This window comes from Onychostruthus taczanowskii, unplaced genomic scaffold (assembly GCF_017590055.1).
Source record: "Onychostruthus taczanowskii isolate IOZ18803 unplaced genomic scaffold, ASM1759005v1 scaffold72, whole genome shotgun sequence".
NCBI classification, from domain to species: domain Eukaryota; kingdom Metazoa; phylum Chordata; class Aves; order Passeriformes; family Passeridae; genus Onychostruthus; species Onychostruthus taczanowskii.
The window spans coordinates 649,069-666,936 of NW_024505008.1; positions in this window are offsets into that span (position 1 = coordinate 649,069).

A 17,868-nucleotide genomic window follows, 5' to 3' on the forward strand; every position below is an offset into this window, starting at 1 on the left:
ACTGAATTGTTCACCTATCAAATCCATATCTCTCAAATTTAGAGAGAGGGATGATGTGGGGACTATGTCAAAGGCTTCAATACAACTTGTGTGAGAAGAAAGACATTTTCACAGTGTAGCCAGAAAGCCACTTTGTCAAGGCTTCCTTGCTCTTGGACCAAAGGACTTGCATTTCCCCGTGGGATAGCAAATACCAGAAAAAATAGAGCTACCCTTGCATTTAGAAATACCCTTGCATTTACAAACCTTTGCTTGCAGGGGCCACCATGGGTCTACTACAGAAACACGCTGATGTGGAGGTGCTAGTTCTTCATAAGACATTTTGGCCATCTCCTACATTCATGGAGGAAATGGCAGGATTGCAATAGAAAAAGAAATAATTCAGAAGCTCTTGTTTCAAAGTCAGTGCTAACAAATCCTTCCACTGGTATAGTAAATAATCACAATTCACCTTAGTATCCAGTCACTTTGTAGGGCTGTTAACTAAAAAAATTGAAAAGTACATCAATTAATAGAAGGCTGTGATAATAACAGCAAGAGGGTATTTTTCAACATACTCATATTCTAGTTTATTTGTGTCCATTTCGTGTGATTTCTTGCAAAAAAATATCAGAGGATAGAAAGATAAGTTTATGTTATAAGGTTTGGATAAACTATACTTAATTTTATGCTTGCCATAACTTCTTAGGAGACACAAATTTTATTGATGCTTAACTCAACTGATAATTAAATTATAAAATTAATCCACTGCTCCCACATCTTTTCTATTCATTGCATGCCTGCGGTCATTTTTCTGCTGTTATCTTTGCCAAGATATTTCATAGGTCTTTTGCCACATGCTCATAATTCCCTCTTCCCCAGACATAGGCACACATACTAATGTAATCTCTGTCTACTTATGAAATATTAATTAACTTGCTATAGATGAAGATAATTCCATAGATGGTCTCAAACATATATATAAACATTATTGTGTGTAGCTGTAAATCATGTCTTCCAGCAACTGACTGAAAAGCTGAAGTAAAGGGTATTCTTCCTTTTATCCCAAGTTTTATAGGGATGTGATGAATATTGAATATGATTGTTTTATATGTCTACTACCATGAGATTTCCTTTAACTGATCTGCATCTGGATTTTGCTTGGAAAAGCACCTAGCTGGGCTACCACAAGAGATCTCAGAGGTGTCACAGTGCACAGTACTGCAAGAACCAGAGGAAGCAAACTTGTGAGAGAGCAGGTGAACTGAGCAGTGCAGCACACCCACTGTGGCCCTGTCAGAAGTATTTTTCTAGAGACTTTGTTTGATTGTTCCCAGTTCCAAAATACACAAGCGGAGGAGTCTCAAAGTCACACTATGGACTGACAATGTATGTTTGTACAGGTAGGTCACAAGGAGCCTTCATCACTATTAGTGGTTTGTGGTTTCTGCAGCTACTGATAATTTGCACCACTTTACCTTCAGTTGCTCTCCAGGTATTTGTAAATCTACCTACCCTTAAATATTGAAGCTGTATCTTTGAATGGTGTATTACACAAGAAATTCCTCTTTAATTGCAGGCTGAAGCCTTGTAGAGTTTATCTTTGAAGGAGGTAAAGGCACAAAGGCATGTAACACTTATATTTTGGGACTAGAGATGTCCATGGTTGATTGTTACTTGGGTACAAATGCCACATTTTAAATTACAATCTATCTTAGTTTAAATAGAATTTCAAGTGTAGGCAAGCTGTCAGTTCTTTAACCTCTGCAGCATATGACAGAAATAAGGATGCTCATACATTTAGATTTATATTTATGCTAAAAGTTTTTTTCCATCTTAGCCATCATGTTCTTATCTGAACTGATTAACTTGGTGTAAATACTTCCTTAATTTTGACCTAGAACATTAGTTGCTTTGTAATTTCCGATTCAGATATCAAATTTGTTAAGTTATTTTGATGTAGTGTTTTTTAGTCTTGATTATTTTGCTAGAGAAAATGCAGAAAAAAACCCCCAATATTTCATGAGAGTAATTCACCCTGATTGTTATGCCTTTCAATGAAGACCCTACAACAGAACAACTCTCTTGCACTTCTGTACGTCACTTGACTCAGACAGATGCAGTATGCAACAAGAGGAACTTCCTCACTTTGGCTCATGGTATTGCTGAACTGGAAAACATTTTACTACCCTTTGAAAGTAGCGCTGAATTACAAAAAATCTCTAATGCCTTCTCCTATAGGGTTATAAAAAACCCTAAGGTAACCAAATGATATTTTTTCCACAGGTACTGCATTTCTGCACACCTCACCCCCACAACTTCTGCCCTCCTCCCAAAGGTGAAGAACCCTAGTGCAGACACCACATCCAATGATGATGCCTCCTGCAGCCGCTTGTCTCAGATGCTTTGAGCACATTTAGTGTTTCATTACTGACCTGGCTGCTTTCCTGAGTATTCCCTTTCACTATAGTTTTATGATTTTCAACATGCATCAGTGCAGACAGCTAATCTTACATGGCCTTCAGTACTTTCCCCAGCTACTCAGGTAGCGGTGTACCACTGTTCATAGTGGTTTGAGGAACCAATGTGGCCACCAAGCCCTTGTGGTAAAGGGCATCTCTCTGAAAATGTCACCAAAACTGAAAAGACCACAGAGGGGCACCCTCACACTTGTGAGGAAAAACACCCAGTGGCTGATAGCCCGGAAGAGACACAGCAGGCAGCATGACAGAAGCAGCTACAAGGAAAATTGCCGAATCAATATAAAACAAACAGGTGTAGTCCTAGCAAATAACAGCAAAATTACTTGCTAAAGAGCTAAAATTACACAGGTACTATGAATTAACTGACTGTATACTTGAACTTTCACTAGGAAATCCTTCACAGAAACTTCAGCCTCAATGAAAAAATAAAGCTTGACTAGAGCTGTAAGTAATTTTTCCACACACATTTTGAGCAGCAATGTCTTTTACTAGGCACTGGGAGGACAATTTATAGAGTTGGTGATCCTCTGCATCCCTTGAGAAATTTGTGATTTTCTTTCACAGAATAACACAAGAAATTATGTAAGACTGAGCTCTTAATGAAATTAAACAAATGAGGCATGGCAAAATCTGGACAAAAATACTTCAACAAGCACTATTATTCAAAACTACACTTATCTTCTCAAATAGATACAGATTACTCCAGTGGACAACTTAAAAATACACTTTCAAGCTGATAACTTTATTGGGTCTATTTTCAGTACTTTGTGGATTTTGTTTTGATTTATTTCTATTTCTAAGTCACATACCAAGTTTACAAATATTGTTTTTATACCCTGGACTAATGAACACTTGCAATTTTACACCTACATTTTCCCTGGAACAATTATAGGCACATCCAGGCACTAACAAACTCTGGATGGTGTTTTCCGTGTAGTCTGTTGCAATTATTATATATTTGCATACAGTGTCACGTTGGGAAGAAACCAAAGCTTGGGGGCTTTTGGACTGGTCACTGATCAAAGCTGTAGAAAGAGTAGTCAATGCCTCTTGAGACAGTAATCTAGTTTCCTAGTCAGAGGCAACAGATGGGTGACACAAAAAGTGCCAGATGAGAGCAACAGTAAAAAACACAACACTTGTATCAAATAAGCTGTAGTCGCAGTTTGCATTTGCCTAACAACTTCCTGAGGCTGATTTTCTTTTAAAGTCCCTTTTGTTATTAGAGGATTTGGACCCTTTTCCATCTAAGATGTAAATTATAGCATAGTTCCCTCCCCAAAAGAAACCACAGAAATTTAAAACATCAGAAACTAGACCTTCATTGTTGCCTTTACATTGAATCACATTTGTTTTACAGTTTATAGCCAAATTAAATCAGTCCATTTGAAAAGCCATCGCTCATCCACCAGAAAATCTTCCCAAAATGCGTTAATTTTGATGTCAATTTTTAGGTTGGTTGTGAAGCCCCATACTAAGTGAATAGCAACAACAATCCCTCATTTGTGCAGTTCTAAACTCTTAAACTAGAAGGCAGAGTCAAACTGGAAAATAAAACTGCACTGCAGAAGGATCTATAGGGGTTTTTTGGTTTTTTGGGTTTTTTTTTGGTACAGCACAACTGTAGTACTACTTATTACAGACTAACTACTAGTTTATTTAAGGAGACAAGTTGCCCATATTTCACTTCTCCAAAGAAAATACACATAACTATTGGAACAGACCAGCAGAGTCCATGGGAACAGGAAAACAGAGCAAAAGAAAATGGAAGAGGATTTTTTTTTTTTTAAGTGTCACTCAGTTATGCAACTGGTCTTTGCAATAGTCTTTTGCAAAGCAAATTGAGCATTGTGAGACAATTGAGCATTTTCTAACACTGCATTGTGCTCATGGCTCCCCTATCACTACTATAGAATTCTAACCACTCATACCAATACTTAATGCGCAGATTCCACTGGCAGTATAAAGCTGCTGGAAGGCTTTTCTAGAGGAACATTTTTGGCTTACCTAGCAAGACTTTGTCAGGTCAATGTCCCCATTGTAGACTGTTCTGTAACATCTAACAAGCATAGATAGCATGTTTGTTATTTTTAAAGTACTCTGATACTTGAGTCCCATAATTTGTACAACTTCACTAGTTCCAGTCATACTTACACATCCTTTTTAATAAGATTTTCAAATCACATGCCAAGACAACACAAGCATATTGTATTTTAGGCTCTTCAGTACTAAAATCTGAAAAATAAATTTGAGAGACAGCAATTTCCTAATGTAGTAATGCCATATTCTGTTTTACCAAACAATGGTTATCCTGCCAGCCTTAACCAATAACATATTCTCTCCAGGATTGTGGGATATCACCCACTCTTTCACGTTTTTAGCACTTTCTTAATATACTAGGTCAGAAATTTCAGCTCTGTGATTTATGGTTTAGTCCCGGAAGGCAAACAAACAGATTCTTTCTGTGCAACAGCACTAAACTTGATGCCTCTATTGTGTTACATATAAAGTAACATAATCTGTAGTAAATAATCTAAAGTAAATCTGTTATATTGAGGACACAAGTCATTAATTATTTTTCACATTTATAACAAAGACTTTCTGATTCATCTATGGCTATGATTTACATATTGCCTCAATACCGTAGTTAAGCTAGTTTAGGAGAGAAGAGTCTGACAACTGTTGAAACTGGATGGACATATGCAAGTTAGAAGTTCTAGGAGAAAAACCTCCTGGAAAATAATAATGAACACATATATTTAATAACATCTATAATAACCATTTTTTGAAATTATTTGATGTCTGATAAAATCTTCCGAGAAGTCAGTACTTGAGATTATATTTTCATATGTGTAATTTTTAGAAAATTTTTAGTTAACAGTTTTGCTGTGAAAAGAACCGCACAAATGCTAAATACAATCTGTTTTTCTACCGAAGTTCATGCAACAAGCCAGAGACCTGAACATTGATGTACTCTTTGAAAAATAGTGGCATTTTATATAATTCATAATATTTTGTGTTTAGTCTATGGAAATCCTCCGTTTATCCTCCTTAATTGCTTTGGGCTTTTTTTTTTTTTTTTTTTTTTTTTTTTTTTTTTTTTTTTTTTTTTTTTTTTTTTTTTTTTTTTTTTTTTTGGGTTTATTTTGTTTTGTTTCAGACCTCTGAACTAGCATCTTCTCTATTTTCTACAGACAAAATGTGTTAAAAGAATAATTTGTTTACTACACTTCTATGACTATGAATTGCTCCCAGCAATCTATTTTTCCTTTTTAAATTATTGTTTTCTCTTCTCATTTTCATCAGAGGCCTATAACTTTGGGTTTTACAATTACCAGTAACAGAAAATTATGTATGAGGGCATTGCCTCTTGCACTACTGATGCAGCAGAGAAAAGTAAGCAAAATGGAAGATGTAATACCAGAAGGTATCTCCTGACTTGAAAGTTCCATGAATTATTTAGGTTATCCAGGCATATGTCATAATTACTGTATTTATTTTAACTAAGGTGAGAGAAAAATGGCAGCTGAATGTGGCTCCGTCCTGAAAGCACTGCTTAACCCTGTGCTAGATTAAAAACTATAACTTTCTAACTGCTGGTAAGCAATATGTGAATTCTACTTGAGGCATACTAGGTACAAAGCGGGGATAACACAGGTGAGAAAGAGCCCAGGGCCCTTATCAGCCATTTTGACATCCACATAAACCTCCTTGTTAAAAGACATTTTGAGCTAATGAAGAGGAAGAAACAGAAATGTATTCAAGTGCAGTCAGAATAACCAATAATGGCCCCGGTTATATACTACATCTTTATTTATTTTTTGAAAATTCTGCTAAAAATAAATTGTCAGACTCGTAACATATTTAGAAAGAAAGCCTTCTTATGTGTGTATCCATGACAACCTAGATTTATATTTTGAGCTGTAGAAAGTTGTTACAGTACAGCTCACATAAATTACTTTGAAGAATGCAGCAAGATAAGATGGTTTGCTACCTGAGGTGTTTTATTTGGCATAATATATAATATTTTGACTATACTGAAGCATAAAGGAAAGCAAAAGTATTATGTAGTGGTTTGAAGCCAGTCTTGCCATAAAGTAAACCTATTTTTAATACAAGGAAAATGTATAAGCACTTTATGACAAAGAATGCTGAAAATTGGAAACAAAATCACTGAAGACTTAGTAACTGAATATTAGCATATCCTAATTAGGAAAGGAAAGAAACATAACAGAAATGTGAAGCACACATTGCCTGAAATAAACAAAACTTGTATTTACACTAGTATGCCTCCTACTGTGGTTCCATCTGGACTGCTTTGGGCACACAAAACCTATTTTTTCCTCTCTCTCTTACCTTGGGAAAGGAACCTGCTTTCACTAGACTAAGCATTACTAAAATTGCATTTCTGTTACAAATGTTTTCTTTTTGCATTTGACTTGAGAGTCATAGTATATTATTTATATAATAGATTAACACAGTAGGCAATTCCCAAGTACAGCACAGAAACAATAGGAACATAGTTCATGAAATTTTTTCAAAAGAAATGTCAGTGACTTACCTAGCATTTTGCTGTCAAATAAATGCATTACCTACTTTGGAAAGAGACTTTGAGGGAAGAGAGATACAGTCACTTCAATAACTGTTCAGTACACTGTGAAGAACTCAAGTGGTGTTAACAACTACAGCCTCTGTGACCTTTTATTCTGAGCAGAGCCTACTGCTTTCAATGGCAAGCAAAAATAGCAGACAAGTTCTTAACAGAGCCTTTCTATGATCTGTCTATATGCTAAGGGAAAAAGTTCTTGACCTCAGAGGTGCAATGGCTGGGTGACACACCACCAGGCAGCCTGGCATTGGGTGAATTCCTTATTTCTAGACCCACACCAGCACCTTGGGGGCCCTGGTCATGGGGGATCGCCAGTGGAGAGGTATCTAGCTGAGGGCTACCCAAAAAGATTAAAGTGAAATTCAACACCTCCATAAAATGCAGCAGCACAAGTTTCTTCTGAAAACCCGTGACTGCAACCCAGTCATTATCTGCACCTTGTGAATTCTTATACCCTGAGATTAGCTCGGTTGGTTAAAGCGTGATGCTAAAACTACCGAGGTTAATCAGTCTACAGGCCATTCTTATAAGAGTTAGACTACATAAACCTTGTGGGTCCCTTCCAACTCAGAACATTCTGCAATTCTGTGACAGAAAAATAACAGAAATTAAGCTGATATGGGGATGGCAAAAGTTTTGCAGCAGATGTTCCTGAAGGAGAGCCAGCAAGTGAGAAGGATGTTTACTCTGCATGTATCCCCAGCTGGTCAGTTGTGGTCTGCTCTGGCCTGTTGTCTCCTCCCTAATTTCCTGATAGATGGGAAATAATTACTCTATGACTCCATTTTCTTGCCTGGAACAATGGTCTGTATGTGCAACATAATAGTCCTGAGGGTCAGAACCTTTGCTCATTTTTCTTAACTGTATAACGGCAACTTGAGGGCTAATTTTCTGCATAAACCAAATCTAGTTTTATTCACTTGTATAAATATTTATCGGCACATCATGCAATTTAGAAATACCACCAGAGCCATGGTAGTCAAAGATAATACTTTTATGGGAAGGATTTCATAACAAAACGTCATTATAAACACATAAATCTTTCACTCAAATTCCTTTTCTTTCATATTACAGAATATTATTCTCTACAGTGTAGCATTATGTTTTACGTAATGAAATGTCATTTATACCAACCAAAACCTTCCAATCTAACTAATACCGTAAAAATTTCAGGCTGCCTTCAGTTTATTTCAGTTCTCCATGAAAAGCAGAAATTGTGCAGTAAAATTAAATGCCTTAATCAAGAACCAACAGCATGAATAATATCTTCTGATATTTTGTTACAATAATGTGCAAATAAGTAAGATCTCATTATATGTATATTCAGTGATTGATTTAAAAGAAAATGACATTATATTTTAACTAGACATCTTGGGAATGCAGCTATTTTATATATGTACAAGATGACCTCAAATCTGAAGCCCTGTGCTGCCCCACCATGACTGAAGCAGACACCTGTGCCGATAAAGAAAATTTCATCCTTCCCAAAAAGCCTGTAAAAAACATATAGAGAGGCATCACAAAGGCCATATTTGAACATAACAACATTTGAATTTGTTATTAGTCAGCTACAGTCAAGTAGTAAGTAATTTTACAGTGGTGAAAAGATCACACATTGCTGTATATTTCGCAGTTTTAGAACATTGTAATTCAACTTCCTTTCTTCCTATTCTCAGTGGTAGGTTTATCATAACTGATTAAACAATCTATTCCTCTGGTAGACAGTAGTTCTCCATGGAAATTAATTTGTGGCCCATAACATATATTACCTAATGTACGCCCATCAACCAGCACAATTGATGTATAAGGTTTTTGTGCAGACAGCAATGACTCAAGGGCCATCATGTACAAATACTTATGAGAGTTAAAAGCAAGAACAGATGCCAAGCCATGGAAGTGTGATGCTACATAAAATCCTGTGAAATTTAAATGCATTAATTGAAATTATCAAGCTAGCTTATGTGATGTATTTCCTCTGGTGTTGATTAAAGAGTATCAAACAATTATACATTAAGAACTGGAAAATAAGTATTTTGTACCAATATCAAAATACAAAGAACTTACAGCTGTATCTCTTGTCTTTAGTTATCCTCTACACTTTGCACTGTTTCAATTATAAGAAAAAATAACAAGTTACAGTTTTTCAAAGACCACTTTAAGATATTGTCTCTATCTAATAGATTTTACGAAGCAGCCTTGAACAATGCCACATGATAAGAGCTGGTCACAATGAAATGTAAAATAGAATTAAGTGCTATTAGTACAAATTTCAGACCACAATTTTCTGCTTTGGTGCTGCTTTTCCCTTTTCATCTCAGTTAGAAAGACCAGCTTAGTGAAGTTACATCTGGCTGTACTTGAAATAGTTGTTTAGATACCACAAATCAACTCCAATTAAAGAAGGAAGAAGACCTTCAAACGACACTCTGGGAAAATGACTGGGGGCCACAACACAGATCCAGCCACAACACAATCTATGGGGTGAGTGAGGGGTTGAGCAAATCTCCCCTTTACACGTGACAGTAGCACTGCATATATTAACTTTCATTTTTTAGCATTAATGATGACTTTCAAGAAACAATATAGAATATTGCTAAAACATACAACTGCTTTTGAAGAATCAATAAGCATACATTTCAATATATGGGAAATTATATGAAACATATATAGATAGACTTGATAAACATAAAAACTTAAATGGGAGATCTTAAATTTGTAAAGAAAAATCAATGTGTCCGATCAACTGGTCAAGTTTTTTGATAATTTTCCCAGTAAATAATCATAAAGAAAAGGTTCAAAAAAATTTTGCCTTTTTACAAGGGCATGTTGTCATAGAACAAGGGCAAATGGTTTTAAACTAAATGAAGGCAGATTTAAATAAGATATTAGGAGCAAATTCTTTACTAGGAGGGTGGTGAGGCTCTAAAGCAGGTTGCACAAAGAAATTGTAAATGTCCCATCCCTGAAAATGTTCAAGGCCATGTTGGATGGGGCTCTGATTAACCTGATCTAGTGAACACTATCCCTGCCAATAGGAACTAAATCATCATTAAGGTCCCTCATGGAATCATTTCTGTCATGATTTTTTGACAAACATTCATTCTCCGAAATGCTTACTTACTGTATAACTAATCAGTAATTGAGTGCACTGAATATAGAGGCACAGAGCAGGGCCAGCAGGTTACCCAGGGCTCCATACAGGAAATTGTCACCATGCTGTCAGACAACTCTCTCTGCCCTTGCATGTGCACCCTATCAGTGTCCATGAACTTGTGTGCATCCAGTATGTTTAAATGCTTCCTGACTTGATCCCCATCTGCTAAGGTAGTTCTTCTGGACATTTCTGGACTCTGGCACTAGTCTGTGCTGCCATGGATTCCTTATAGCAAGACGTACCAGTCAAAACGAAAGTAAAGGAAACAGCAAATTTTTCTCAGCTCCTCTGTCATCACATTCTCTTCCCAGTTCACCAATGGGGCCAAACTTTTTCTCTTCTTCCTTTTTGCAGATATATCCATAGAAGTCTTGTTACCTTTCAATTTTTTCACTGGATTCAACTCCAAATGGACTTCTTCTTTCCTAACTCTATCCCTGCATGGTCAGAGTATGTCTCTGAATTTCTCCTGGATGACCTGACCCTACTTTTATCTCTTTTGAACTTCTTTTTTTTTTGTCTTTGTCAGAAACAACTTGCTCATTCCTGTAATCTTTGCTTAAATCTGTGATCAAGTTGCCATCAGAGTACTCCAGAAAACTTCTGGATGACTCAAGCTTTCTGTGCTGGCTCTCCAGCACATATTAATGCATTTTGTGTCTCTCCTGAGGACCGATGCCTATGAACATGAGTTTTCCTCTCAAGTTTGAAGGAAACTCTAAGTGTTATGGTCCAGTGTTAAAAAACAAATCTCTTCCTATTGATGAAGCTGACAGTTTTTACAGAGGAGAACCGAGTGTTTCACACCTTCAGAATCTGTGGAGGAATACTTGGAGATAAACATGCAGTCCTTGGCTCACAGAAATAGTAAATGAGTCCTGGAGTGGTTTGCCTCCTATCTCCTGCCTCTTGCCATTGCAGGACCATAAGCTCTAAGATGAGATAGAGTCAGGCGCATTCACAAAAATGAAGGCCTGGTGGTTCTTATTTTGCAAACTAAACCCTCATTTTGCAATTGGTAGACTTTACACAAAGTCCGTTTCAATTCTTGAAGTATTTTGCACAGGAAAATTTTTGGCTTTGTCTTGATTTAGTTTGGATTTCAGCAACTCTAGGTATTTAAAGAGTGTGTTTAGAAAAACAAGAATGGTCAAATTTTTGACAATGGCACTTTATTGACTGTAAATTTATATTCATACAAGCTTTTAATCCTGAAAATTAACAAAATTCAGCAATTTCAAATTTTAATTTTTTAAATGTCCTAATGATCTCATGTCCCTCTTCTTTAAAATGTGGACTTGTACATAGGATATGAGTGACTGCTTCACATAGCAACTGCATGCCACAGATAGGGAAAGAAAATTAATCCACTAAATAAATTCTTTTTCATAATCCTTATACTTGGAAAGTAAACAACATGCAAAGACTTACTCAATACAGAAATGGTGACAGGAGAGACACAAAAGATTGCTGTGGAATGTACAAGTAACCACACAGCAGAACTTCTACTTATGCCTCACAGATGAGGTCCACAAACCTTCTCCTGGAAGACCTTGATTAAAAAAGGATCACTGCAGCCACACTAAGAGCTTTCATGGGTTTCAATATCAGAGACTGCTGTGATTTATTAAATAGCAATCAATTAATAAAGGCCAGGAGGATTACCTGCACTTTGACTTTTTTGAGGAGAGATATCAGGATAAATAAATCTAAGTGGAAACCTGTAAGCTTACCACTAAAATTAGGCCCTAGTTTAATGAAAATGTGATGAAAATAATATTGATTATTTTATCCACATTAGGGCCCTAGCTATCTTTTTATAATTGTAGATCTATTTTGTTCGTAATTCTCAAATAGTCACTAAGGGTGCTTTGAAAAAAGTGGTTGTTTGCCTTATATATTTTGTATATACATATGCATGTAATGTCTTCAAAGAAGAAAAGGTATTCATACTGAAAGAGCTACCTGAGAATAAACCAGTTGTGGAATTATCTTTGGGCTCTGCAGCTTCCTGGGAGTTACAGACTGGTTCTGGTGTATAAACTGTGCCTCTAATCAGCAAATGTCATTCCCACACCATTCCCTGTGCCTGTACAGTCTGTCTGGCACAGCTGCCAGACCATGTACTTTCAAGGACCTGTGTGAGCACTCTGTGCCTGCTCACAAGATGCTTCACCCACTATAATCCTGTAGGCTTGATTCAAACCTCCATTTAACTCTGGATTGTATTCTACAACTAAGGTTTAAATGGCTGAGAAATTCATGGATGTGAGGAAGAGTATGAGTCTTATATTAACGATAAGTGAAAACCAGTAGCAGCACAGAAGTGGGTAACTCAGTGTCCATGGATGAGCTAGCTTTCCTGTATTGCTGTGCACAAGGATGGGAGCACATGGTGCAAGGTCAGATTCCAGTGTGAGCTTGCTGTTCAGGAAAAATCACAGAACCAGCAGAAATGTGTGTTTAATGTTTCAGGACTAAAGCACCTAGGAATGTGCTCAAAGGAGAATTCTGAGTTGACTTAAATTTCCTCAAATACTACCTATTTAGCTTAGTGGATTGATCATATCTAGGTAAATGAAATGAATTGTCTCCTGAAATATGTATTTTTTTAAGATTTAGAATTTAGATTATTAGGAGTGAGAAAAATTATGGTTGTAACATTAATTCTTTCTCTGTAAAATTAAGCAAAGTGACTTTTTTTTTTTTTTTTTTTTTCATCTACAATCTTTTTTTTTTCTTACCAAGACAGTAAAAGTGATTGTGACTTTTTTTAGGGAGATCAGTGTGTTTAGGAGGTTAAGAATTGTGATAACAGAAGATGAGTGGGTCTACCTCCAACTGGATTCAGTCCTTATGAAAACAAAGTCTAAGGCTGAAGCAGAATGATACAGGAAACCTAAGAGACAAAAAGCTATCCTCAGTAGCACACAATACATTATTCAAAATGTTGGTAGCGAAAAGCTTTCAAAGGGCAGCAAAAGTACACTTTGATTCAGTTTCCTTGATGAGGAGAAAAAAACCAAAAAACTTCATTAGAGTAAAGCTGAGAAAAGTCTGCATGGCACTAAGGGATGAAAGAGGATATAAGAAATAAGAGGGTATCTTTAAAAAGTCAAAATCATGTTGAGAAAGGCTAATATGAAGGATTGTAAACTTTGGCAGGTTAAAAACACAAGGCAGCAAAAAGAGAATCTGGGAAGCACTTGCCAAGAGTAGAAATAAATAAGCACATTTAAAGACTTTAAGGAGAAGTGGTTTTTTTTTAATTCTTCCCCCAGTTTTTCTGAAATAACTTCTTTTTCCCATAACTCCAATCAGCCGCCATATATCTAAGACAAACTGTCAAATTAATTAATTAATGTTGCACTATGTTCATTGACTGAAGTGATTTAAATTATCAAAATAATATGTTTGTGCTAAGTAATCAGCTTGACTATACACCCTTTTCCAGCTCTGTATCTGGAGCAGACATCTTTGAGTAATACCAGTGTGAACACATACTCTTACAAGCTCTACAACACTCTGGGATTACTGTGATAGAGAACACATCAAATTTAAAGGAAGACAACTGAAAAGCGGAATTTTCTATGAAATCACAGATGGGTGTTACAGACTGCGTGGGCACCACATCAATGTGCACACAGATATGAGCAGCATAAGAACAGAAAGACAGTCAGACCAAGGTATCATGCATGTGCTAAAGGCAGTGTCTATGGAAGAGCGTAATAGGGAAAATACACTTACAATGGCGAGAGGTGATGGTGTCCTGGAAGCCTTACACTTACAGCTTCCTAATTTTTTTGAGACGGTGCCTAAGTTCTTAGCAATCCTGAAGCTGACTTCTGTTCTGTGAACATTATCCAGTCTGCAACCAAACTCATTTAGCCTTTCTGTATCAGCAGCACCCTTCAGAACAGATTCCTGAAAATACTTATGCAATCCCAAAGGGGCAGGGATCAGTTATGTGGAGGCACTTAAAAACCCCTACTATGATGTTTAATAAGTTTCAATGGATAACTTAGAAAAGACTTAACTTTGTAAAAAATGGGAAGAACTGGCAAAGAAAAGCAAATTATTATTTGCTTTTTATACTGAGAGACAGATAGAACTTTACATTAAATACTGTGCAGCATATGTATATTAACTTCCAGCATCACAAACATTTTTAAAAGGTTATTAAACCTGGAATAAAACACTAAAGAAATACTAATTATAAGATACTAGGGAAAAAAGGTTGTTCTTCAGAAGAAATTTCTTTCTGTCTTTAAATACAAATAAGAAGAGTTTACAGCAGCTTACCCTTCATCCCTCTGCTAATTACATGATTTCAGAACAACAAAAAGATGATAACCAAAGGCCAACAGTAAAGCTTATTGAAGCTGGATGATTACTCCCTTCAATTTCAATAGGCATTGGAAAATACTTAGGAGGAGCAATCCAGCTCAGAACATCGGTAATTATATATCCCTCTACAGTTGCAGTTTGGACAGAAAGCAAATTTTCAGTTTGGCCAGGTCCCCTTCAGCAACTTATTTTGATGAGTGAACAGGATAATAATTAAGTTTCTAATGTTCGTGCCCTATACTCCATTTCTTTTGGGAGTTATGATTTACTGATATCGTGTCCAACAACATTACACCATTTCTATGTGCAAGGCCTTACTCTCTTTGGTGAAACACCTAGAAAAAAATTATCATAGCATTGATTTGTTAAAAATAAACATACTGCAAAATCTCTCATTGTTAGTCGAATGTAAATTAGAATTTGTATGGAAGAGGCCTGCTAACATGTAAATACTCACATCCAATATTACTAGTAAAATGGTGGCTTTCAAAGATTCTTCAGATCAGGGAGTGCAATTCAGATTGCATCATGAAGAAATTTTTTAAAATGCAGAAAATGGGAACACTTTGCATACAGGAAAAGGATGCAGAAGTGTCCTGGTGCTAGGATTTTAAGAGGGTGATGCATAAAACAGAATTGCTTTATACATCACTACTTAGGAGACAGCTTTGTCCTCCATGACCTATTACCATGAGACATTCCGTTTGCAGGAACTTTTGTATTTCTCTCCCACTTCATGAAGAGAACTGCTGGCATTGTACAATACAAAGCACTCTTTTCCTTGACAACAGGAACATACTTCACTAAAACAGATTGGAACTTTTGGCTCACTGAGTCTCTTCCTCAGCTATGAGAGGCTTATTTAGTTTATGGAGTATTTTGCCTTCCTGACTATCTCTGTCATTGGCCATCCAAATGTTCTGAAGTTGCATTAATGCCCAGATGCACTTGAAGATGCCTTGTAAACCTGTATTAAAGGACTTGAAACCTTAAGTCTCCAGGTTATTTATTACCTGACCTGTGGTAAGGTAATAAGGAAATTACTTTAGCAAGACAATTTTTTTTTTTTTTTTGGTAAAAAGTTCCTGGTGTCCAGACCGATATTGATGGTATTTACTTGTGCGTGTGTGTGTGTGTGTGTGCAGATTGCATTAGCTATATGACAATAAATGTGTTATACACCACTGAGTGAAAGGGATGCATGGGACAACCCCAAACTGCTGCACTATTCTACAGCGTCTCTTCAGCTCCTTATTCCTAGCTCAGCATGGACAGGGTGAAGAGAAAGAGACACACAGCAGTTACTTTTGGTCTAAAACAAACATGGGTGAACCAAGAAAAATGTTCTTCTGCATAATTCTCACATTGCTGTTTTCACAGAATTACAGAACCACAGAACATCTCAAGTTGGAAGGGACTTGTAAGATTCATTAAGTAAAACTCTCCATTACTCATAGGACTACTTAAATCTAAACCATTAAGTAACATCATCCAGGACACTCTGAATTCACTGTTTCTATTAGATTGGTATTTATTACAGAAACACTGGAGTTGCATTTGCACAAAACTAGTTTTATTCATATAGATATAACCCTTCATGATGGAAGGAACTTCTTGTGCATATGCCATACAAGTTTTACAAGAGCAAAAACTAGAAAGATTCAGAGAGACTTTAGTGTTTCTGTATGTATTTTGAGATAAATTGTACCCTATATATACATATATGCTTTATATGCATTAAAACGAAACAAATGCCATTAGGAAGTTTGATTTTTTGAAACATGCATACGTGCTAATCATGTTTCACTGATTCATGCTGATCAGCCTTATGGACAAGTACAAGGACTGCAGAAACACCTGTCAGTTTTAAACATTTCACTGTCCAAGAGTGGTATTTTCAACATTCTGTACGCTGACATAAAAGACTGAATTTTCTCTGCAGCAAATGTTGCAAATAGGCATGCAATTAAAATTAATGGAAGATGTTTGAAAGTGTGCTAACACTTTTGAAAAGAGAGCACAGTCTTAATTTTCTAGGCTGGGTTTTAAAATAGAAAAAAATGGTGTACAGATTCTGTGGCAGTTAACACCTCTGTAAGAAGACCATAGAAACTGATCACTTTGATGCTTGAAGGCACAGCTGAACAATTTATCTGCAACCTTGCTAAACTGGATTATCCCCATTACAATCCTCTGTTCCCAAACAGAGGAGCAGGAGAATTGAGGAACAGTCTCTCACTGGAGAGACCCCCATACAGTGGATATGACTTATAAAGTATTAATGAGCATTTTCATATGCAAAATTGAGAAAAGCTTCATTGTATTCTTCTATTCATACACATTATTTTTCTAGAAAAATATTCTGGTTTACAAAACAATATGCAGGAAAGTGATGAACATAAATACAGTACAGGTAAGAGGAAAACTAAGCAAATTATAATAGACTGATATGTGCAAGGTTTCAGACAATGAAAATGTATACAAGAGAAATTGTATTTGAGAAAATCATATTACTGGGAATCTACCACTTAGGATCTACATTATCTTGAATCCAGAGTGTATCACATTTCCACTCTAAATGTGTAATTAGCAAGCCACTTTCTCTCTCTTCTGTGCATTTATAGTCTTGCTCTCAACAAGAGTTGTCAAAGTAAGTGGATCAAAATAATTTTTTGAAAAAGGAAAGCAGCAAGTTGTATGTAAGCCTCATCACTCCATAATTTCCTTTGTGCTGGTCACCTGAAACACATAACAAGAATTTTTTCTTATTCTTTGTTAAAAGCCTAGCCTACTTCTGGCACATTACACAAAAATGAAGCATAAACAAATGCTAGTAGGCTCATCCCTTTTTCTCTTTTCATTTCTGCTTATTAACAAAAAATAGATTTGCATTTTAATGCAAAGAATTCTGTTTGGAGTCTACTGTAATATTTTGGTTTTAGTTTCGTTTTGTTTTGTTTTGTTTGGCTGGGAGTTTTTTGGGTGGTTTTTTTTGTTTGTCTGGTTGGGTTTTGTTTTTTTTTTCTTTTTTTAATTTTGCAGTGCTGTGCTAATTGTAGCTGGGATACAATTAATTCTCTCCAGAGCAGCTAATACACGGATCTGTGTTTGGGATTGATTTCTGCTGGAAACAGTATTGATAATAGAAGGATGTTTTAGTTACAGCTGAACAGCACTTGCACAGAGCCAAGGCCTTTTATGCCCTTCACCTCCACACTTGTGAAGGGGCTGGCTGTGCACATGAAGTTTGGAGAGGACATAGCTGGGACAGCTGATCCGCACGGACCACAGGGATA